At 43.7% G+C, this 23,730-nt stretch overlaps 1 pseudogene; it reads right to left on the bottom strand.

Annotated features, from left to right (window-relative positions):
* Positions 1-1,847: 1,847 nt before the first annotated feature.
* Positions 1,848-17,643, bottom strand: LOC133108253 (sodium- and chloride-dependent GABA transporter 2-like; annotated as a pseudogene).
* Positions 17,644-23,730: the final 6,087 nt, after the last annotated feature.

Genomic DNA, 23,730 nt, shown 5'->3' with positions numbered 1-23,730 from the left:
TGTTCAATATTGTCCCCGTGAGTATTCAGTCGTAATTTAGGCTGAAAAAGGTACAAGATGAATTTGAGTCATGGAGATCACACAAGTTACAAACAAAATAATTTATTCGCAGACAGGTAGGTTATTAGCTTTGGAATACCAATAGTCAATTACAAAATACACAAATTAAGAATAGAGATAGAGTAAATAATCATACCTAGCCTGCTTTGGCTGCACACAAACACAGAACCTACATATAGAATGTGCATTGTGTGGGAAGGCGGTTACGGTCTTCCCTATACATACACACACTTAGAATATACTGTGCAGGAAGTCGAATGCGATCTTCCTGATACTTACATACATTAGACATGCTGTGTAGGAAGTCGAATGTGATCTTCCCAGATTGGTCTGTCTCCCTTGCTTTTATGTCAAATCATACCTTTGAAACCAGGCGGCCGTAAATCAACCTGGAGGGGTGGTCAAATCTGGAATTTAGACCCCCACCCTTGGGGGTTGTTAAGTAGGGAAAATGAGATGTTTACCAAGAGAGGACATGCAGGTTTTCCCTTGAGTTACTGAAACTATGGTTTATTAAACTCCATTTGGTATGAAATCCATCCGATTCCTTGTATTTACTGGATCACATCCATACCCAACAGATTACCCTTATGTTTTATTATGTTGCAGTTATCATTAAACTTCCCTCCTGATTATCCATTCTACATGCAATTCCTGTTACCATTACATAAGACTTAATTCAATAATACAAGGATCATATGGGCAATGTTTTCAAGGTTTTACCAGGTCTATTTACTATCTCAATAGCAGTTTTGAATATTTAATCTAGGAGAGCAGTCACCGTTGTAATGACCGCAGTGCCCAAATGAGGGCACTGTGGCATTGTCCGGAGTCTTTCCCCTTGGAATTGACCAGGTATGAGGTCACAGGAGACGTCACTAATGTTCTGGAGCGCACTCTTTTCCCAGATCCCTGTGACCTAACTTCATACAGCCACCCGTTATCTCCTTCGGCGCCGATGGCCTGAACCTCCCCAAAGGTAGTCCAAACAGTTTGACACATACCAGAAGCCCCAGCTCTCAGGTTTCCCACACAAGGCAGCCCTTCCTGAGTCCCACTTTGCCTTTGGATACCCAGGGTCGTAGGGCTGACTGTGGGTTGAGGTGTGCTCTGTAAGGAGTGGATCAGATGTCGGATGGTCGGGGGGGAAAAGGTTGCAAGATATTATCTATGAATGTAGTTGGGAGTTTTCATGATAACTGCATTATGCTGGAAATATGTTTTGTGCCTCTCATGGTAATATACTTTTTTGATAAACCTGATTTGGGTGAATTAAAGGAAAGGAGACAAAACCCCAGATTGCTTGGTTTCTTCTCCTTATCTCCTTAGACCCTAAAAATGGGTCACCCATCTGAAATTTACAGCCAAACTCCCACCAGTGAGACCTTGGTCAGGGAGCTAAAACAAATGGCTTCTACAGAGACAGCTTTTGCCCAGTTTCCTCTCGGAAATGGTTATGATATCAAAGGTAGACTGTTACAAAAACTAGACCATTACACCAGTCGCACTGAACCAATCAGAATAACACCAAACATTCCTATATTCTGACCTGGGATTATCATGAAACATCTTTATGCCATCTCCAGTATTCCTGTGCTCTAAACCTGTAAGGAATGTGAAAGAAGGGGGGCTCCCCAGGGGGCCCAGGAAGGCTCCTCCAGGAATCCTTCTCTAGCTCTCCCCCACAGGCATGGGCGCCAAAAGGTGGGGGCTAACAATGTATGCTCCGGGAGGGGGAAGTCAGCAAGCTGACCAGCGCATGACACCAAATGTTAATTACTACTGGCTTACAGATTCCCCCCTTGGCCCTGTGGGACAAACAACACAGTTCCAAGGGGTCACTGTGAAAGCCGTGGCTGTACATGTAATTCCCTGTGGATGCTTGGGGTCTCAATCCCGACAGTGTTGGCACCTGCAGGGGGCTGAGCACCGAAGCAGCAGGGGTAGAGGATTTTAGGGAGTGGATGAGGCTGGTGATGACGGACCCTCAGAGCACCCAGTCCCACCAGTCCCACCATGTGTAGGCATCCTGGGCAGAGCTGGTAGAGGAGCCAGCCCTGGACGACCTGTTGCACCAGGTTCATTAGGTCAGTCAGAGACCACACACTCTGTCCAGAAATAGTGTCCTTCCACCACAGAGAGACGTCCACCTCCAGCGGAATTCTCCTCAGGACGCAGATCTGACCCATTGCGAAGTCCTCCATCACATCCAGTCGATGAAATGACTCACTGGACAGGTCAGACATTCATGCGTGAAGGAGCTCATCTCGCTGGTGACGTACTACTGTGGGTGAGACACCTGGATGATCTCAGCATGGCCATACAAAAACTGAACACTAATACATTTGGTACAAATGTGGGAACATATTGTTAGACATATAAATCATGGCAATATGTTTCATGACAACCAGTGCGAGTGGTGAATATGGCCCCCATGCCCCTTATAGAGATATGCACCAATACGGCAATCTAATTTAAATACCTGATTCTTCACTACTACGCAGGTTGAGCGTATGGTAGTGGAATTTAGATAGACCTGTTTTAGGTGAATCAAAGAAAAAGAAACCAAGAATCCAATATAGACAGTACAACTACTTATGATAAACATACAAACAATACATACATAAAAGAGGTGGATAATGAATATTTTCCCTTTGCTCTGACACAATCCACCTATGCCAGTCTAAGGCTTCAATGAACTCCCATATGACATGACAAGGGTTCTTGTGCAGACAAAGGTCCAGAATCTCTTGTGTGGCAGCAGCAAACCAACCCTCGGCATATGTTCTGCAGGCTAAGACATGCTCGATGGTATGGGTCTGATTGACAAGTGAATGGCTAATAGTAATAGTAGCACCACAGGTGACAAACAATTAGGGAAGGAGAGACAAGACGCACAAAGGGAGCAGTGGGAGCTATGAGGGGGCAGTGAGGAACTGAGAAGTTTGAAACTGTGGGGGGAGTAGAATGACCCATAAACCAGTGCTTGCCAGAAAATGACCCCCCTTGTTAGGTTTTATGCCCAGAGATGTAAATAAGAGGAGGAATTGCTTCTTCTCTTTTATTCTTAAATTTGCTTAAGCATTTTTCATTTGGAACACCTTCCAAAATATAAGCCAATTCAGTGTTACTGGGCTATAAAGACCTCTCCTGTTGCTGTAAATCAGTGAAAACTTTAAAGGGTTCATTTAATGGCATTAACTAGTTTATCTATGGTCTAGAAAATATTCAAATATATATATTTTGTGTTAGTGGGAGAAACCACACAAACATACAATTATATTTAAGTACACACATGCCACAGTTAATCGAACTGGCATCCAAGTATGTATGCTAGTGTTATTAGCTAACAGTTCCTACATGGCATGCACAGACATGCTGTATACTGTATATAATAATATAAATCCTCTGCATTCACAGTGCACACAAAGTGAAGCAGAGGAAACTAATATGGTGCACCAAGATGCACTATACATTTGGCCTATGCCTAAATAATTTAATGTATCCTTATAGGATAAATGATGTAATCAGGGAATTCATCCTTTTTTATTAAGGATGTATCCCGACTAGGGCAAAGACTATTTGACATTTATTACAGAACATTTGGTATATTTAACTCTCCACATGTCTATCACAAATGCTTTTGTAGGGGAAAATTCACAGAACAAAAGATCTCCCTCTGAAAAGCATGATAAACAATCACAAGTCAAAATCAGACTCAACCTTGATGAGCAGGCTGGTTCCTCCAAAACTGTCGACGATATATGCTGAAAGTGTATCGATATATCCACATTAAAGTATGATATGTACCCTGTATAGTTTCAAACTGATTAACTGCAAAATTGTGCTAGAATTACACAGTGACCCATATGTAACCGGAGTTGAATAAAGCAGCCAGCTGGCGGCCTTGACTGTGTAGACAGTCAAGGACAGTGGGCAGAGCGATATGTCTGATATGCCTGTACAGCTGGTTTCTCCAAAACTCTTAATGATGCATGCCAGAAGTGTATCTATATGTAAGTGGCTTATAATCAATATATATCACATGTACACTGCTTGTTATCCAATCAAATGAACCTAGAACATTAATTACAGCTGAACTTATGAAAACGCAAGAAACCACAGTGAAAACTGTTGAAATGAGAGCAAAGAATGCAACGTACATTTACTCACTTAGAAGAGAATATTAATCAAATGTTTAGTATGTTTGTATATTTTCAATGATTTATTGCTGATAAATTCATGTTAGAACAGTGACAGTGGAAAAATACAGAGTGACGTGCATGCTTAGAAAAAACCATGGAAAAATACAATATGACATGGTTGGTAGAAAGCAGTTCTCGAGGGCGGGGGCGTCCTGAACTTTGTTGGTAGTTGGCAGAGCGCCCTGAACTTTGTACAGAGTTGGCTGAGCATCCCTGAACTTTATAGAGATTTGGCAGAACATGACTGAACTTTGTACAGAGCTGGCAGAGCATGAGGACCTTGGGCGATTTGCCACAATGATGTTTGCACCTGTTGTGGGAGGAGCTTTGGGAGGAGTTAAGATAAGAACAGTGTGGGTGATTTGCCACAATGAGGTTTGAGGAGGAGTTGTAGGAGGAGTAACTGTGTATAAAATGGGTGTAAAAATGACAGTCCAGGTCCATGTTTCTGCAAACACTGGTCCGGCTTTATGCGCTTCTGCTAATAAAGTCTGATTTTCCTGAAGAGCTTGCTGCCTTGGTGTCTTTTCCCTCATGAAGATGTTTTTAGACAAATTGAAGATTGGACTTGTCGTTTCCTAGACACAACAACCTCACCCATTGTAAGCCTCAGCAGACAAATCTTACATGGATGAAATTTGTTCACGTCAAGTTTACCAACTGTAAAACGCCAGATTCCACACACATGAATGAAATTTGATCACGTTGGGGTCACCAACTGTAAAACCCCACGCTAACCCAATGACGGAATTTAGCAAGGGCTGAAGGGTTTTGCATGCTTGTCCTCCTGGTGTTGCTGGAAGAATATTACTATTTAACCCGACTAATATTCTTCCAGCAACACCAGGAGGACAAGCATGCAAAAACCTTTGGCCCTCGCTAAATTCCATCATTGGGTTAGCATGGGGTTTTACAATACTGAATGCTTCCCATGGAATTTTCAAGTAACTGGAGACTTTGGTCCCTTAAATATGACATGCAGCTTGACATCATATTCCATCAACAAAAATCTCAATTTAAATACCAGTGCGATTAAATGCACGTGTTTTGTTTACTTTTATCATATGTTGTTTAAACTGACCTCACACACAATATCTCATTAATTTCACTGTGGAATAACTATGCGAAGTACCAAAAAAGCATTTTTGTTCTCGCTCACATCAGTTGAGCATAGCTGGGAAAAAAGCTACATCCTTGGCAAAAAACTAAAACTATGGCTCTCTATTTAAAGCCATACCTGACTAGAATGACCCTAAATTAGTGATATAATTTTGAAACGCACACTTTCAAAAAGATGAGTGTAATGTTTCTGAATTTGTCCTGTATGTATTCATGTTTATTCTTGTTAATTATTCATTTTTCATAGATCATTGGTTAGTGTTTTCCATTACAGTTCCCATTTGTCTTTCCCTGTTATGTCTGCGTCTGAATGTTTACCAGCCGAGTCACTCCCCTGTCTGCGTGTCCCGCTATTCGGGTGTTTACGGTATTTTTTTGGGTTTTCAAGAAATTCCTTTCTTACTTCCTGAATCGTAAGCGATTCTTACTTCCTGCTTTTTCTTGGTAGTTAAATGTTGTAAAGCACGATTCTTACTAACTACTACTAAGGTTTTGTACAGTACAAATCTGATTAATACACTTACTGACTGTCTAACTAATTAACTAACAATCACTTTTATTGGGTAGTTTAGAAATATTCACGTAACTAACTCACTAACGCAATCTCTTGGTATTTCTGCACTGTTCTGTAACTCTGCCTCCCTATGCTATCCCTGATTACTCGTTTAGTTTCAGCGAAGTGTTCGCATCTGTCTCTAACTATCACTACGTCTTCAAGCTATGCAAATGTCTACTCCCTGACCCGGAGCCGTATGTTTTACATGTTGGTTTCGTGCATCCAGTCCGCGTTTTCGTCTCCCCTCTATGATTATGTTACTACCCATTATGTCTCCCCGCCTGTTGTCTATTTGTTTAGCCCACCTTTTCCCCAGCCCCGCCTAGATTGTTACCTTCCCTCATGTATTTAAACCTCAGTCTCGGCATTGTTCCTTGTCAGAACGTTGATCAGTCTTAGTGCCGAATACTTTGTGAGCCTAATTCTTGAGATTCTTCATAGACACCCCTTTGCCTTTTGATTTCCGTGCCTGCCTTGCCCTTTTGTTTTGTTTGCCTTTCTACTTCTCTGGTTTTTTGACATTCTGCTTTGTTTTCTGATTTCGATTTTTGCCTTCACCATTCTGTACTTTAGCCTTTTGATTTTCTGGATTTTTTCGACTATTCTTTTGCCTTTCGTTTTTGTCATTGTATTGGATCTCCTGGCTACGATTTCGAATAAACAACGATTTTGGATTATCCTGTGGTCTGCGTTTGGGTTCTCAGAGCCGTACATAACAGGGAGTTGGGAAGCATAATCAGGTGTGTTACCAGGATGTAGCCGGTTAAAAAATACTTCACAAATCTGCAAAATATGAATTAGTTGGTCATTAACTCTTCCATCTCTGTGGCAGTAATTGCATGTTCTCGCTCAGCCATTTGCTTCCGGGTCAGGGGGAGGTCATCACCAGGGTGACACAGATCAGACCATCTCTGTCAGCAGAAAAATAATAATGGTAGAGATCTTGATAAGCAAGTGTTTTACACAATATAAATATGTAATGTATTTACAATGTACAAAACAATGCCAATGATCTGTAAAATATTTAAAATCAAGTTTTGTTTGGATCTGCTTCTAGGTCCATTCAGCGCCAAACCAAAATGATGACAGCATACACATCATATATTTAATATAAAATACATGAGTGAATAGGTTTTACTTTAAATGATTCGTTTTTCTTTTCTAGCATAAGCTCTCAAGTAGATAAGACTCATAGTGTGCTGCCTATGTAGGAGTAAGAGTGGAGACTCTACATTATTTTTCACTAAATATTGTACAGGACAGACAGCTCTATCCACATCCACCTGCCTTGAATTTGGCTCATTGCATATCTACTGATGTTGTGAGTGTGTGTGTGAATGTATGTGAGTGTGTGTGTGTGTGTGTGTGTGTGTGTGACCCTGGGTAAGGGGGTGGGACAGTGAAAACAAGGCTATCTTTCTGCACAGCTGTGGAGACACGGGATCCAGGCCTCACCTGTCTGAGAGTGCCAGTGCTGATGGAGAGCTTGACCAGACTCCACCCCGGCACCAGTACAACAGAGGAGAGGGCCAGCAGCCAGCCCAGCATGTACGCCCAGTCTGGATACACATACCAGCGGTTAAAGGTCAGGGGCTGGTACTTCACCAGAGAGAAGATAAAGGATCCCTACGGGAGAGGAGGAAGAGTGGAAGGTTTAATAAATGTTACACACACCATGCTGCCATTGTGTCATAGAAGTAGAAATAACATGAATTTGAGTTCAGTTGTTGAAACTGGGTCACAGTTATGCAGTCAAAAACACTCCGTTTCCGAGACTTGATTTATTGATTATCTGCTGTCCTATCCCACCCACTTCAAAGTTTTACATGATGTGCATTCAGACTCAGCATGGGGCCCCTTCAATTGTTCAACTCAGCAGCCTCTCCAGACTTCACAGGAATTCAAATTTCCAGTCTTATCCTCACTTGCAGACTGGACGATTTAATGGATTAGCCTACATGTACAAACTATAACAATAATCCAACTTTTAAAATGAGACCAGGAAAATGTAACCTACCATATATAATTTGTTTACAAATGCCCAGTTTACATATGGCATTTTCTTTTCACATGTGAATATTTTAGCTTTCCTGTGCACAAAACATCTTGTTTGTGCTGCAATTCTCATTCAATTGTATTCATTTTGCTGAAGTTTGCAGTTTCATAAATCTCAAATGCAACATGCTTGAGTTGTGCAATGATGAGGTTGTCCTGTAATACGTGAGTCAGGCAGATGCTCTGTCTCTGGACATCCCACGGTGGGGGTGAGTCAAACTCACCAGGGTCACCAGTGGGGTGAAGTAGCCAGCAGAGCTTAAAGATGAGGCTGGGCCGTTCCCCGGTCATGTCCTCGATCACATCCATCATGCGCTCCTCCCCTGCTCCAGGGCACATGGGAATGACGGTGAGTGTAGTGTTATGTCATGCATAACGGGAGATTCCACTGGGGGGGAAAAAACCCTCGCTTTGTTTTATAAGCTGACTGGGACCCACAAGGTCGGTGGTTCGATCCCCGGTGTAGCCACAATGAGATCCACACAGCCCTTGGGCCCTTGTCTCCTGCTTAGTCTAATCAACTGTAAGTAGCTTTCGATAAAAGCGTCAGCCAAATGACATGTAATGAAAGCACAGTGGAGCAGTGCGTTAGGGAATTGCTGGCTCTCTGGCTTAAAGTTTGCCCTTTTGAAGGGGTTTTGAGTGCTCTTGGTATTCAAGATCATTCATTTGCACTATTGTGTTGGTATTCAACTAGATACCGTATTTTCAAGTCAGTAATTGTTCCGTTGCTAAAAAAAAAAAAACCCAACTTTTTAAAATATGAATGGCAAAAAAGTGTAGAGGAATTTGAAAAATTATGTGAACTGGGGGTAACAGTTTCAGAGAAGTACAAATGCTTGTACTTCTCACCATGACCATGTAATAAAGCTGGACCAAGATTGAAGTCTGCATAGGCCTAAATGATTCCGAAATTAATTATTCCTCGACAGAGGAATTTTGAAGCTTGGTTCAATTCAGAGAGACTCTACCATTCTCTGTTTATCTTTTGAAGCTTAAACCAGTTTCTCCTGTCTTTGGTGATGAAGTAAAGTTCCAATTATAAGGCCATCCTTGTGCATTTGACATTCAATCTCTTTCTTATTGGTCGCCCTGACATGCTAACAAGTTTTTATCTTGGTCTTTATTTTTTTTTAAGTAGGCTATGTCTATGTGCCTTGATGTGCACATTTTGAATTTCATAAATTTGATCAGTCAACATTGATCACAGAAGCAACTGCATTCGCATGAGCAAAGGGTGGCACTATTTTAAAAACCTTTGAGTATAAACTTTAAGCTTGATATGCAAGCAGGTCAGTGAGTACTTTTGAATATCCTGTTGGGTGACGTTATGTAGTAGTTGAGGGGACATTGATTGTTATTCCAGCGTCAAATATACAAATAAGAACTGTATGTACTTTAAATTGTTTGCAATAGACCATGGCATTAAAAGCTGTCGAACCTGAACCCAGACCTGAGGTTTTGGCAAAGCTTTCCCCCAGCCATCTTGAAAATGGCTTTGCCAAAATGTTGGCTCAGACATGGTTGTTCTTTTGTGTGTGCCCCTGATAATACTGACAATACTTCAGTTGTCACACATGATGCCATATACAAAATGTCATCTACATTTCGGGTTTCTATATCTTCAACTATAGCATCTGAATCTTGATGAATTTCTCAAGCCATACTGTTGTGTAGGCTGCGCCATTCTGGAGACTTGAGACTTGGCTCAGAATTGCATTTAATGACTTCGTCTGAGGTATACAAATGGGCAAAACCATAAGAGTTTCAGAGAACTACAAATGCTTGTACTTCTCTCCATGATCTTATTGTCAAGCTCGACCACGATTGAAGTCTGTGCAGGCCTGAATTATTCTGAACTGAATTATTCCTCGACAGTCAATAACTTTGAAGCTGGTTTCAATTCAGAGATAATCTACCATTCTCTGTATGTTTATTTCTTCCACCTTAAAACAGTTTCTCCTGTCTTTGGCGATGAACGAAAGTAAAGTAGGCCATGTTATGCTCTGTCTTGATGTTTCATTTCATACATTTTATACATTTTTATTTATTATTTTTTAAACATAATGCCATTTGCATGACCTCTTCTGTACATTATGAGCACTTTGTTTCGATTCTTGTCCATAACCTATTTCTGTTGGGTGCCATTTTTTTCTTTTCTATTTCCAGTGTTGCATTGGAAAGGTTTGGACAGTTTGTTGAAAGATACACTGTTTGTGCAGTAGTACAGCCAGCTATCTTCCTAAATCCATTCAGCAAAGTCCTGCACTCACCAAACAGCCAGCCCATGGCCAGAACCTTGAACACACACAGGAAGAACATACAGGCCCCATTACAGGCATAGTAGTCCAGGAGCTGGAACACATACATCCCCCCCCTGGTGGACAGAATGGGAAAGGACAAGAATAGATATTATAGGGAAACAAGTCAGGGTGAGACCAGAGATCGAGTACAGAGATTTGCTGCCAACATGAATATCAGGTTTCACCTTCAGAGGATGACTATGAGTACGAAAACTGGGTTAAGCCGAGCAGAATTAATGGGGGCCAATGGCAGTTTCATAAAATCAGCTCGGTCAGATTCTTTTATTTTGAATGGGAGAAAATTCACAGGCGTCAGAAACATAATAAGATTTTCTTAGCACATAGAATGAAAGTCAGGTAGCCTCAGTGCTAGTGGAAATGGGATCATTAAACAACCTCTGATTGTATCTCAGCTTATAATTATGTATTTGCTAGAAATATAGACCATGTAACAATGACAGCAATGTTCCAGTTATTCTTACCTGAGTGTCCAGGCCCAACAGGATGATCATAATGAAGAAGCAAGCAGCCCACAGCTGAGGTAGGGGCATCATTGCTACTGCTTGGGGGTACGCAATGAATGCCAGACCAGGTCCTGGGAGCAGGGAGCAGGGTAGAACAAAGAACACAGGAGGAAAGTGAAGGAGTCAGAAGGAATGGGAGAATAATAAATGAACCTACCATTCTTACCCAGGTCATATTCCCTCACATTACAGTCACACAGTTCTGCATTAAGCAGATGCTGTTATGCAGAGCACCCTCCACAGATGACCTTTTTACATACTGTCCGTTAATACAGCTGGACATGTGAAGAGTTAATCTCAATACGCGATAAATGCCAAATCCGACATAAGAATTGAATAACAGTGCCAAAACATTGGTCAACAATGTGACTTGTTATGTCTGAAACACATTTATGACATAAAACATGACATATGACATATGTCACAATTCTCAGGATTTTGCACATAAGTCTCTCGAGTTTGCAAAGAATGGTGCTAAAGCAAAAAAAAAAGAAAAAGATTCAGTGAGACAGAAACACCAGATTAATGGGAGAAGACAAGCATTGGTAAAAACTGTCAGGAAGGTGACAGTAATGCAAATAACCACATTAAAACAATGGTATGCAGAACCATCTCTGAACACACAACGCATCATAACTCTAAGTGGATAGGTCACAGCAGTAGAAGTCTAAAAAAAGAAGTCTAAAAAATACATTTGACATACTGCACAAAGTACCTGATTCTGCCACTTCTGCGATGGGGACACCCTGCTCATGTGCCATGAACCCCAGCACAGAAAAGACCGCAAATCCTGCCACCAGGCTGGTCCCACTGTTCAGCAGACACAGCCATAAACTGTCCCTGTAGAAACACCACCAGGAGGCTAAATCTCTGACCAGCTCTCATTTTTGCATTTATTTTGTTCCACGGTGAAAGAAATTAGGTGCTCACTGCCATGTGTCATGCAGGATATGTCAGGCCCCAGAACACTGAACCCAAGAGCAAGATCACAGAAGTTAATGTTAAAGTCTTTATTAACTTCAGAGCAGTTCAGACAGGCAGTTCAGCAAACAGTAATGGCAGAGATTAGGCAGTTTGTAACTGAGTCCAGGCAAAGATTTGGTTTCCAGGCAAACAGGTAATACAAGGATAATCCAGAGAGTGGTCGAGATCACAGGCAAAGGGATGAAAACAAACAGACAGCCCAAATAGAAACAAAATCCAAAAAACTGAAGGGAAGCCAAACACAGCGAAGGAATCACAAGAAGATGTAAGGCAGAAATGATTAACATCTGGCATTATCACTCAGGGCTGGTCAGCTTCCTGGCTTCCTCTGGTATTGCGGAATATGTGGCTGTAAAGTAATTTAACCCAGGAGCATGCACCATTAACCCCCACTATCTCCCCACCTGTACGGGCAGGAGCCTGTGAGGGAAGACTCAGGCCTCCAGCTAGTTACGACAGGGCAACATTCTTTACGGCACAGAGAGGTTGGGAGGAAATACTTCCTGCTAGGCCCTGACCTTCTCCTGAACCCCCTTTCTTACTCCCTCCCTCTCAGATCTCCCTCTTCCTCAGTCACTAAATGATGTGTACAGCACTGGATGTTTCATGACGAAGTCAGTTTAGATAATATTCATGTTTGGTATTATTCTGATTGTTTCAGTGCGACTGGTGCAATGGTTTTATTTCTGCAACAGCAAACCCTGGACATCATAACCAACCAGGAACCAGAGAGAAACTGTTTGGAGCTCTGCCCCAGTGAAATCCATGTGCCTCAACCCCCCTGCGTTTCCTGGGGAGGCGTGGCTCCAAATTCCAGATGGGTGACCCATTTTTAGGGTTAACATCAAAGGCCAGATTTTGGATTTAAGGACAGTAAACTAAGCAATCTGGGAGAATGCAATCAGCCTCCCGTGCACACAGTGCACGTAATTTCTACGTACAGGGTATCTGTAGCCAGACTCCCGTATGTAGCTTTTATTACCAGGTATGACTTTTAAGACTCCGTAATTTGGTTTCCATTGTAATGTTTTTTATTTGGAACTAGTGCGTAATTACGTATGTAACTTGCCTGGTAAAATAAATTGTTAAAACTTGATCGGTGTGGTTTCGCTTACTGACACTCAATGTTATACAGGGAATGCTTGGTTTACCCCCTCGAACTGGTCAAGGGAGGATGAATACTTACGCTTAATGTATCACGGCGTATAGCACCTGTAGACCTATGATGGTAAATCCCTTGCCTCCACGTGGTAGTTCATTCATATCGAGCACAGCCGTAGCTAGGTTGGTCTGCTTGGGTCCCTATGCTGTAAACAGATATACCCAAGAGTAGCTATTCCTGCGACCTCTGTGATGACTATAGATATCTAGTCAGTTCGTGAGACGTGCACATAACGTGCGATGTGACATGCGGCGGTACCAGCAGAGGACTGTTCGGAGAGTAAATCTCAGTACAGGATTCCTATAGTGATCAAGTCAAAATTATCAATAAGAAATCTACCTAATGTGGATAACTAATCTAAATTATTATTCTAAAATGGAGTCAGATAAACAAAGGTGAATCTATTGGCCCTATTGTGGAGATACTTGGTCAGCCCGGACCAGTAAAGAGCAGAAGGCAGAGTGGTACTACTGCCTTTGTATCGTGGTTTATTTATTGGCTGATCTAGAATCTCCGCATAGGGGCCACTAATTTTTAACCCTATTAGTATTCTTTCAGCAACACCAGAAGGACGAGCACGCTGATACCTTCAGCCCTCGCAAAATTCCGTCGTTGGGTTAGCGTGGGGTTTAACAAAGGAAATCCAAAAAACAGAAGTCGAAAACAAAGCAGGTCACACAGGAGATCAGACAGAAAAACGCTGAATGGCTATAGCACATGACAATCTGGCAACGAGTGAGACAAACAGGGGTTTAAATGCACAGGTAACGAGAGGTAATAACAATCAGGCAAAACAATCCAGGTGAAACAAATGACAGTGAATGAATTAACTGACGATGGCGAGCACAAAGGGTAAGAAATAATGAAAACGCTAAGAACGTAGACGCAAATAGATAATAGAACCTGACAGGATAGGTGTTGGTATCTGAGTATTACACTGGACAGAGCTGCATATTTATAGTTAAGAACCTGTCCGTTTTCCTGCACATCTGTACTGTGGGTAAGCTTGTCCTTACTTGTAGCAGTTGTTGTTATAGGTGTTGTAGCTACCCAGGACAGTCAGAGAACCCACTACAACACTGTAGGAGAAGAAGATCTGAGCTCCTGCGTCCATCCACACCTGCAGTGACATCACAAACATTGAACACATTGGGTGTTGCTTCAATGAACTTAGTCCCTGGCTGGGTGAAAAGGTGCAGCTGGTGTTATGGAGTACTTACCTGTGGGTCTGCCAGGTGGGAGGGGTCAGGGTACAGGTAGAACTCCACCCCCTGCAGAGCTCCAGGTAGAGTTAGCCCTCGTATCAACAACACCAAAAGCATCAGGTATGGGAAGGTAGCTGTGAAATAAACTGCCTGGTGGAAGAGAGAGAGAAAGAGAGAGAGAAATGATGGTTCATTTCTATGGAGAAATGTTTTAAATAAATAAAAAGTATGAAACATGAATATTAAATGTCAGTCTGGTTTATACTGTATGACCCTGTTTGAGTCTGTTAAATTAAAGTTCCACACCCGTCACTATGCGTTGAGCCTCTTACTTTGTTGGTCTCAATCTTCTGAGAGGGAGCCTGTATAAGGAAATTGATTGGAGAAATCCACACAGTGATCTGAAGCACAGAGAGTCGCCGATAGGGAATGATCCCAGTCCTGACCTCGGCAGAAGCATTTCATTGCACTGGCTTTGACAGATAGTAGCATGTGCAATACTACAGGAGGCACCTGCATACTATACTGTAGTACACTGCAGTGCTACTCCATTCAGTTGACATTCATTTCTCACAACTTTTCTTACTCCGCTCACAGAGTCACTGCCGAGAAGCTACTTTTATCACGGCTTTCAGCCTTCAACAAAAAGCTCCCAGGCTAGCCCGAAACCAATTTAGCCAGCTACACACACTTCTAAATTTCTTCACTTAGCCTACATTAGCCAGCTGCTACATGGCTCTTTCTAAGACCGCTTCCCTCGACTTATCCAACAAGGTACGGTTGCGCGCCGGACTGTGTGTGATGCTCTCATCACAGCCAAAGAGTACCACTCTCTGTGTCATGTGCTTGGGCGTAATTGCTTGCTGCTGCCCAGATAGCTGCAGAGGCAGGGACTCATTGCTACAAACGGCAATGACCTTGGTCAATACTCCGATAAAGAGTCCGACATAGGTCCTCCCCCAGGACCTCAAAAACAGCTTGCATTGAAGCTTGTCTGTTTCTTTGTCCTGTGCCAGATTGCCTTGCTCCTTGCCTTCGTGCTCGTGTCTTGTTTTCTTGCGGTTGATTTCCCAGTGCCTGTTTCCATAGTTTCCTGTCCCGCTTCCAAGCCTGCTCTCCTAGTCCTGTTCCAGTCCCTTTGCCCAGCCTGTGGTCCTCCGCCCTTCTCCTCCTCCAAGCCCCATCTCAATTCCTGCCTTTCCTCTCAGACTGATCTCCTGGTTTAGACCCTCACCTCTATTTGACTTTGTCTCGCCTGCTCTTCATCACCCTGTCCGCCCAGACCCTTGCCTGTCCCTTGTGTGTTGTTCCTGTTTGCTGGCTACTGAATCTGGACAGTGACCTTGTTAATGAAGATCCCTTTCGATCAATTCCGAGTTTGCGCATGGTTCCCGATTCTGTTTGCGACAGCCTGCTTCCGCTGTGTTTTTGAGTCATTGTAGCAATCATGTAAATTTCGCTACTCTCAAATTCTATGACCTCACTGCAGTAGGCGACCAACATATATAACATTCTTATACATGTTTTTATCGAAAAAAATTGTTTTAATGTTAACTTAATTATAAGGCTAATATCCAGAAGAGAATGAAAAAGTTATCTGGTTGGGACGTTGGCCGTTTCGGTTAAGTGTGTTTTGGTTATCTGGTGAATCGATTAACCATGCCCATCCCTACGAGTGTTCTTGATCTCTTGACCGTTAAATGTTGAATAGCTGTATTTTTTTGTTTTGTTTTGTGGTCAACAAACATTTATTTTAAAGCAATCAAATAAAATATTTTAAGCCCAGCACAGGCTGCAAACTGTTTTATAGACTGTAGGCACCAAGTAGCCTCCTCTAAACTGTAGCTAAGGTCATGAACATACAGAAACATTTAGTTCTGTGGTTAGCGATTGTAGTTAGCAAACTACACTGTTGACGTGACTCTTATACTCTTTATACACAAGCTTACTTTTTCCATTAGCTACCGTATTTTCACTTGAGAAATTACATTTGGGGAATTTGCCAATGCTTCCTTGTCTCCTTGATTTTTTGAACAGGTGTTCAACAGGTGAATTTCTGGACAGGTGGTATGATATTTTGGGACAAGTATTAGCAGACTGTTCCTTTCACCCCATTAGGAGGTGGATGAGAGGTGATCCGCTTCCAATGTGAAGTTTGAAATGGGATGAACTGTAACTGCTGTGGCTGTGCTTCTTGTTCCAGTGGATGTTCTTCATTTATTAATGTATTTTCAAGTGTAATGATCATCATGGTGCAGCCTGTAGCCTAGTGGCTAAGGTGCATTACTGGGTCAAGCCCTGGTGTAGCCATAATAAGATCCACACAGTTGTTGGGCCCTTGAGCAAGACCCTTAACCTCAGACATAAAAGACTATGGGCTTGCAGTGTCTTCTGCAGGTGGAGTTATAGCACGTACAAAACATTTCATTCACTTTACCTATGTTCCAGGTGTTGGAGCAACTGGCCCAGGGAAGCTCAGAGCTGAAGGAGAAGTAGAGGAAGAAGAGGGCCCAGGCCAGGATGATCATATAACAGATGACATTGTAAATCGTGATCAGCTGACCAGCATAGCCAACCCCTGAGACAAATACACCTATACACACATGCACACACACTTAATTAACACCTGGTTATGCAATCATCGTTTTGAACAGCAACTTGTACGATTAATGGTTATGCACATGCCTGCTGTGGTTCCTCTTCACATTAGCAATCCTGATAATAGCATTGATGTCTTCTGCTTTGAGAGACACACTGAGCATATAACAAATTCCAGTAATATACTGTGAATATTTCTTGCAATTAGCCCATTGAGTTGAATCAACCTTTTAGCCTAACAGAGTTAGAGTCTGACAGAAGTATAAGAGCTATAGTTATAATAGATTCATTTTCCTGGGTGAACTTTGGTTTGGGAGAATATTCTATCCCCCTCCTGTATGGCAACCAAGCGCTGTAACCCTACTGCTGATTATCCATTTGCTCCCAGTGTATTGACTGACCTCACTCCGTTTTATAGACTGTAGACACCAAGTAGCCTCCTCTAAAGTGAACATACTGCATTTAGTTCTGTGGTTAGAGACTGTAGTTAGCAAACTACACTGTTGACTCCACCTCTCCATACTTGGATGCAAGGCAGCGGAAATTGGCCTGACATCAGGGCGCTCAACACACAAGAAGAGTCCGACAGCCTAGAGCAACAATTAATAACCACTCCTCACTAATAGCAACAGTGTACTTTCTCTTGTTTGCATTTTATATGAGCATATTGAGTTTGCAGATTTGCATGTGAGAATAACTGAACTCAATCACACGGGGATTTTGTCTCTTCTCTCCATTGCTCCCTGTCGGTAAAGCCAAAGTGATCTCAGTTTTATCCATTTGCCCACAGAGGTTTCTGGCCTCTCACCCTCAGCCAATGGGCACAGCTTCCTCCAGCAGGTGATGCCCCCCTCCCGGGTGTACTGCCCCATGGCAGTCTCCAGTAGGAACAGGGGTATCCCACAGGTCACCACAAAGACCAAATATAGCAAGGAATGCTCCTGCAGATACACCCACAATCAAAGTTAACGTATGAGATAAATTCAGTTAGCAGTCTCATGACTGGTATTTGAACAAAACCTGAGATGTTTGCTTTCAGGGTGTCAGTAAGGTGAGACTGAAGTACTAAACACACCATTGAGAATATCAATATGTAATATGTAAATCAATACCTGTGTACGTACATAATACGTACACAGGTACTTTTAATATTTACATAATACTACTGACAGACACCTCGTACATAAGCACAGTGTACCTGAGATACTGAGCTAATGTACTGTCGGGGACTGGCGGAGAACCAGGAGCGACTAAGGGTAATACCTTATAACGTGTCCGCCACAAAATCCCGGGAGGTAAGGGAAACAGAAAATAACCCCCGGGTTATGGGGGCAACATGGCTCAGGCAGTAAGAGCAGTCGTCTGGCAGTTGGAGGGTTGCCGGTTCGATCCCCCGCCCGGGCTGTGTTGAAGTGTCCCTGAGCAAGACACCTAACCCCAAATGCTCCTGACGGGCTGGTTGGGGCCTTTCATGGCAGCCAATCTCCGTCGGTGTGTGAGTGTGTGTATGAATGGGTGAAGCATCAATTGTACAGTGCTTTGGATAAAGGTGCTATATAAATGCCAACCATTTACCATTTTAACCCGGAGACAACTCCGACCAAATAAGAGAACCAGCCCAAAAACGGCTAATAAAGTGACCCTTAAAAACCAGGGCGAACAACCCAACCAAAATGAGTGCTAAAAGGCGAGCACTGCAAACCCCAGACCGGGGACCAAAATAAAAGTACAACCTAGTATAAAACACTAGGCACACAAAATAAAGAACCTTCAGACACAGCTCAGGAAAAACAAACCAAAGTACAAATACCGGGAACAACGTCCCTCACCCACAAGCTCACACAAGCTAGAAATGAAATAAAAAAACAAAGAAACTTTAGGAAGTCGTCAGCAGTGCACACAGCACTAGCAAACTGAACACCTTCCTTACCTTTTCTTTTAAAAGTGAAAGAAACCCAAACCAGCATTAACGCACCCAGTCTACCGCGTGCCTACCAGCTTGGTGCAAGAGCGAACAGTTGACACCAAAGCGCTGACTGACTGCCAGCGATGGCTTTAAATGGCTCAGGCAGTAAGAGCAGTCGTCTGGCAGTTGGAGGGTTGCCAGTTCGATCCCCCACCCAGGCTGTGTCGAAGTGTCCCTGAGCAAGACACCTTACCCCCAAATGTTCCTGATGAGCTGGTCGGCGCCTTGCATGGCAGCCAATCGCCGTCGGTGTGGGAGTGTGTGTATGAATGGGTGAATGAGAAGCATTAATTGTACAGCGCTTTGGATAAAGGCGCTATATAAATGCCAACCATTTACCATTTACCCTCCGGAGGTAGACTCCCCTGGCACTAATGAGTCCCTGCCCTCTGGTGGCCATAGCCGGTCAGTAACGAATGAGTGACGGGGCCTTAAAGAATCCATCCATCCATCCATCCATTATCTGAACCCGCTTATCCTGAACAGGGTCGCAGGGGGGCTGGAGCCTATCCCAGCATACATTGGGCGAAAGGCAGGAATACACACTGGACAGGTCGCCAGTCTATCGCAGGGCACACTCATGCAAAAGCGGACCTGCTGCCTGGCTCATCCTCCTTAGCACTGCCTGACTCTTTCTGCCGCATTGCTTGTGTGACCTGGTATAACACCACTCGATTACGCCACCTTGGGAATTGCGCCCAAGGAAATAGTTTAAGAATCGAGGATTGGTGATCAATCCCCACATAGGTATGATCAAGTACATGAACAAGCAGAGACGTGAATTCAAGAATAAAAACAGAGTTTATTTCTTACAATCCAAAAAAACACAGTTGAAAACCCACACAAAAACCCATTGGATCCCAAAACTTAAATTTTAATTTTACTTCAATAAAATTAGCCGATAGGTCTTCCCCGCCGCTAGGGGCACTACTGGGTGCTTGCGGGTACGGGTCCGTGGAGGGTGGAGGACTTACTGGAAGTGGAACCAAAAGGTTGCTCACTCGTGAAGGTGCGAGCAGACATACACACACACGCACTGTAAATCGGTGAGATACGGACACGGTGAATCAAATATTCTACTTCTACACACATATACTATAACATGCAATGAAAAGAACGGCACCACTTCCGACGGCGCCGTAGCAACGTCCACACCAAACCAGATCCCAAACCACGCACTGCAACGTAAACAGTAAGCCGCCCCAAAGCCCCAACTCGATCAACCGTTGGTTTGTCAGTAATAAGGATATATTAAAACATATATATATATATATATTAACATATATTAATTACAAATACAGTGGGAGCAATAATTATTTGATCCCTTGCTGATTTTGTAGGTTTGCTCACTTACAAAGAATGAAACTGTGTAGACTTTTAATCATAGGTACATTTTAACATTGAGAGACAGAATATCTAATAATAATAATCCACAATAACAACATCATGTAAATTTTATGAATTTAATATCATATTTTCACATGAAATAAGTATTTGATCCATAGAACAATAGGACTTAATACTTGGTGGAGAAACCTTTGTTGGCAAGCACAGAGGTCAGACGTTTGTTGTAGTTCTTCACCAGGTCACACGTCTTGGGAGGGATTTTGGTCCACTCCTCTTGGCAGATCCTCTCCAAATCCTTAAGGTTCCGAGGCTGTCGCTTGGCAACTCAAAGCTTCAGCTCCCTCCACAGATTTTTGATGGGATTTAGGTCTGGAGACTGGCTAGGCCACTCCAGGACCTTAATATGCTTCTTTTTGAGCCACTCCTTTGTTGCCTTGGCCGTATGTTTTGGGTCACTGTCATGTTGGAAGACCCATCCACGACCCATTTTCAGTGCTCTCACTGAGGGAAGTCGCCCTAAATGTCCTGGGACATGGCCCCATTCATCCTCCCCTCGATACGGTGAAGTTGTCCTGTCCCCTTAGCTGAGAAACACCCCCAAAGCCTAAGGTTTCCACCTCCATGCTTCACAGTGGGGATGGTGTTCTTGGGGTTGTACTCAGCATTTCTCTTCCTCCAAACACGGCAAGTCGAGTTGATGCCAAATAGCTCTATTTTGGTCTCACCTGACCACATCACCTTCTCCCAAGCCTCCTCTGGATCATTCCGGTGTTCTTGGGCAAACTTCAGATGGGCCTGTACATGTGCCTTCTTCAGCAGAGGAACCTTGCACGTGCAGCAGGATTTTAATCCTTCACGGTGTAGTGTGTTACTGATGGTTCTCTTCGTGACTGTGGTCCCAACTGCCTTCAGGTCATTAACAAGCACCTCCTGTATAGTACCGGTCTGATCCCTGACCTTTCTCATGATCATTGATATCCCACGAGGCAAGATCTTGCGTGGAGCCCCAGACCAAGGGAGATTGGCGGTGACTTTGTGTTTCTTCCATTTTCTAATAATTGCTTCAACAGCTGTTAACTTCTCACCACCGTGGAGCCAGAACAGACAGGAGTCGTGAGCGTGAGGTGGAGGTTTGGAGAGGGGGAGGTGCCAAGCGGCCTGTGGAGGCTGAATGAAGAGGTCTGGCAGGGGTGTAGGGTCTGATGATTTTTTGTAGGTAAGCTGGGGAAGACCCCTTAACTGTTTGGAAGGCTAGCACCAATGTTTTGAATTTGATGCGAGCCATGACAGGCAGCCAGTGTAGGGAAGTAAGCAGGGAGTGAGTATTTGGGACGGTTGAAGACCAGACGAGCTGCTGCATTCTGGATAAGTTGGAGGGGTCTGATGGCGGACGCTGGGAGGCCAGCCAAGAGGGAATTGCAGTAGTCCAGGCGGGACAGAACCATTGCTTGGACCAGGAGCTGGGTCGAGTAGGGGGTGAGAAAGGGGTGGATTCTCCATATGTTGTATAGGAAGAACCTGCATGACCGGGTCACCGCCGCAATGTTCTCGGAAAGGGACACTCTGCTGTCCATCACCACGCCGAGGTTCCTTGCACTGGGTGATGGCGTGAGTGTGGTATCCCCGAGGGAAATGGACAGATCCAGGTGGGGAGAGGTATTAGCAGGGATGAATATAATTTCAGCTCTGGATGTCACTCAGGCAAGCAGAGATACGAGCAGAAACCTGTGTATCAGATGGTGGGAACGAGATGAAGAGTTGGGTATCATCCGCATAGCAGTGGTAGGATAGCCCATGTGCAGTGATCACAGGGCCAAGGGAACGAGTGTAAAGAGAAAAAAGAAGCGGGCCTAGGACTGAGCCCTGGGGAACTCCTGTGGCAGGGGGCCGAGGTGTCGATACCATACCAGCCCAGGCAACCTGGAAGGAGCGACCAAAGAGGTAGGACTCAATCCAGTCCAGGGCTGTGCCACAGATGCCCATTGCTGACAGGGCAGACAGGAGGATGGAGTGATCCACAGTGTCGAAGGCAGCAGAGAGATCTAGAAGAATGAGGACAGAGGAGAGGGAGGCTGCCCGTGCAGCAAGGAGCGACTCACTGATGGAGAGGAGCACGGTCTCTGTCGAGTGGCCCGATGTGAAGCCAGACTGATGGGGGTCTAGCAGGTTGTTGAGTAGAAGCAGCTCGTTCTATGGTTTTAGAAAGAAAAGGAAGAAGAGATACCGGGCGGTAGTTCAGGATGATGGAGGGATCCAGGGTAGGCTTTTTTAGCAATGGAGTGATGTGGGCCCTCTTGAAGGATGCTGGAAAACAGCCGGAAGACAGGGAGGAGTTGACAAGGGAGGTGACAAATGGGAGAATGTCTGGTGTGATAGTCTGGAGAAGAGAAGAGGGGATAGGTTCAAGGGCACAGGTTGTAGGGCGGTGGGAGAGCAGGAGTTGAGAAACATCAGAGTCTGTAAGGGGGGAGAAAGTGGAAAAGGAAGGGATGGGCCTAGAGGGGGGGAAGGGCTCAGTAAGGGGGGCGGTGGTTGTAAAGGATCTCCGGATGACTGTGACCTTCTCATCGAAAAAGTCAGCAAAGTCATCAGAAGCGAAGGAGGACTGAGGTGGAGGAGGCGGTGCGTTGAGGAGAGAGGAGAAAATGGAGAACAGTTTCCGGGGGTTAGAAGCGGAGTTCTGAATTTGTGTCTGATAGTATTTGGCTTTGGCGGCAGTGACAGCAGAAGAGAATGCCGCCAGGAGAGACTGGTAAATTGTGAGGTCTGAAGGGTCTCTGGATTTTCCCCATTTCCTCTCCGCTGCTCGGAGGCTGGTCCTGGAGGTACAGAGGGTGTCAGATATCCAAGGACTGGGAGGGTATGCTGTCACTCCCATGAGGCCATTGCTCATATTGCATGCTATTGCTACATTCGCAAGTAGCATTTGCTCAAATTATCCTGCTTACTCCTATGTCATGCCTTCAGAATTTTTTTGCGCTCCTACCACAACCCCAGCATCCAACGATGAGCTCTACTTCTCAAGAGCCCGATGATGGGGGGTTTGTAGTCACTCCCTGTTTTGGCTGGCTGACAGGGAAGTGATGATAGGCAGAGCCCTGATACCAAAGTTTGCATTTACATTAAACCTCAAAGTATATTTCTTAATTCATTGTGAGTTGTCTGACTGAACTGACTAAACATTGTGAGTTGTCTGACTGAATGTGGCAAGCAAATTTCACCATCAGCATTGTTGGCCCAGGTCCCTAGATTTGAGTCATTGAGAACTGAACCATTTTTATGTCCCTGTCTCCTGGGCTTGGAAAAAATTAAATGTAATACTTTTTAATTTTTAATTTTTAATTGTTAACAAGCATGCAAAATCCCTTTGGCATCCATCAGCATGGGAAAAGCCAAAAATCTGACTCTAATTGACCATGACAAGTCTGGTAATAGGCGTAAAATAAAATACATAAATGGTTAAACATACCACTTAGCACTGTAATAACAATTTAAACTTCTGAAATGGTTTAAGAATTACAGAGACATTCCAAAAATTATACTATACAGCAAGTAACTGGAGACTTTTTTCATATTTAAGGTCCCTTAAATATGACATGCAGCTTGACGTCATATTCCATCAACAAAAATCTAAATTTAAATACCA

The sequence above is a fragment of the Conger conger genome, chromosome 13 (assembly GCF_963514075.1).
Source record: "Conger conger chromosome 13, fConCon1.1, whole genome shotgun sequence".
Classification (NCBI taxonomy): domain Eukaryota; kingdom Metazoa; phylum Chordata; class Actinopteri; order Anguilliformes; family Congridae; genus Conger; species Conger conger.
Note: the sequence above shows the minus strand (reverse complement) of the source record. Positions and strands in the feature narration are given on the sequence as shown.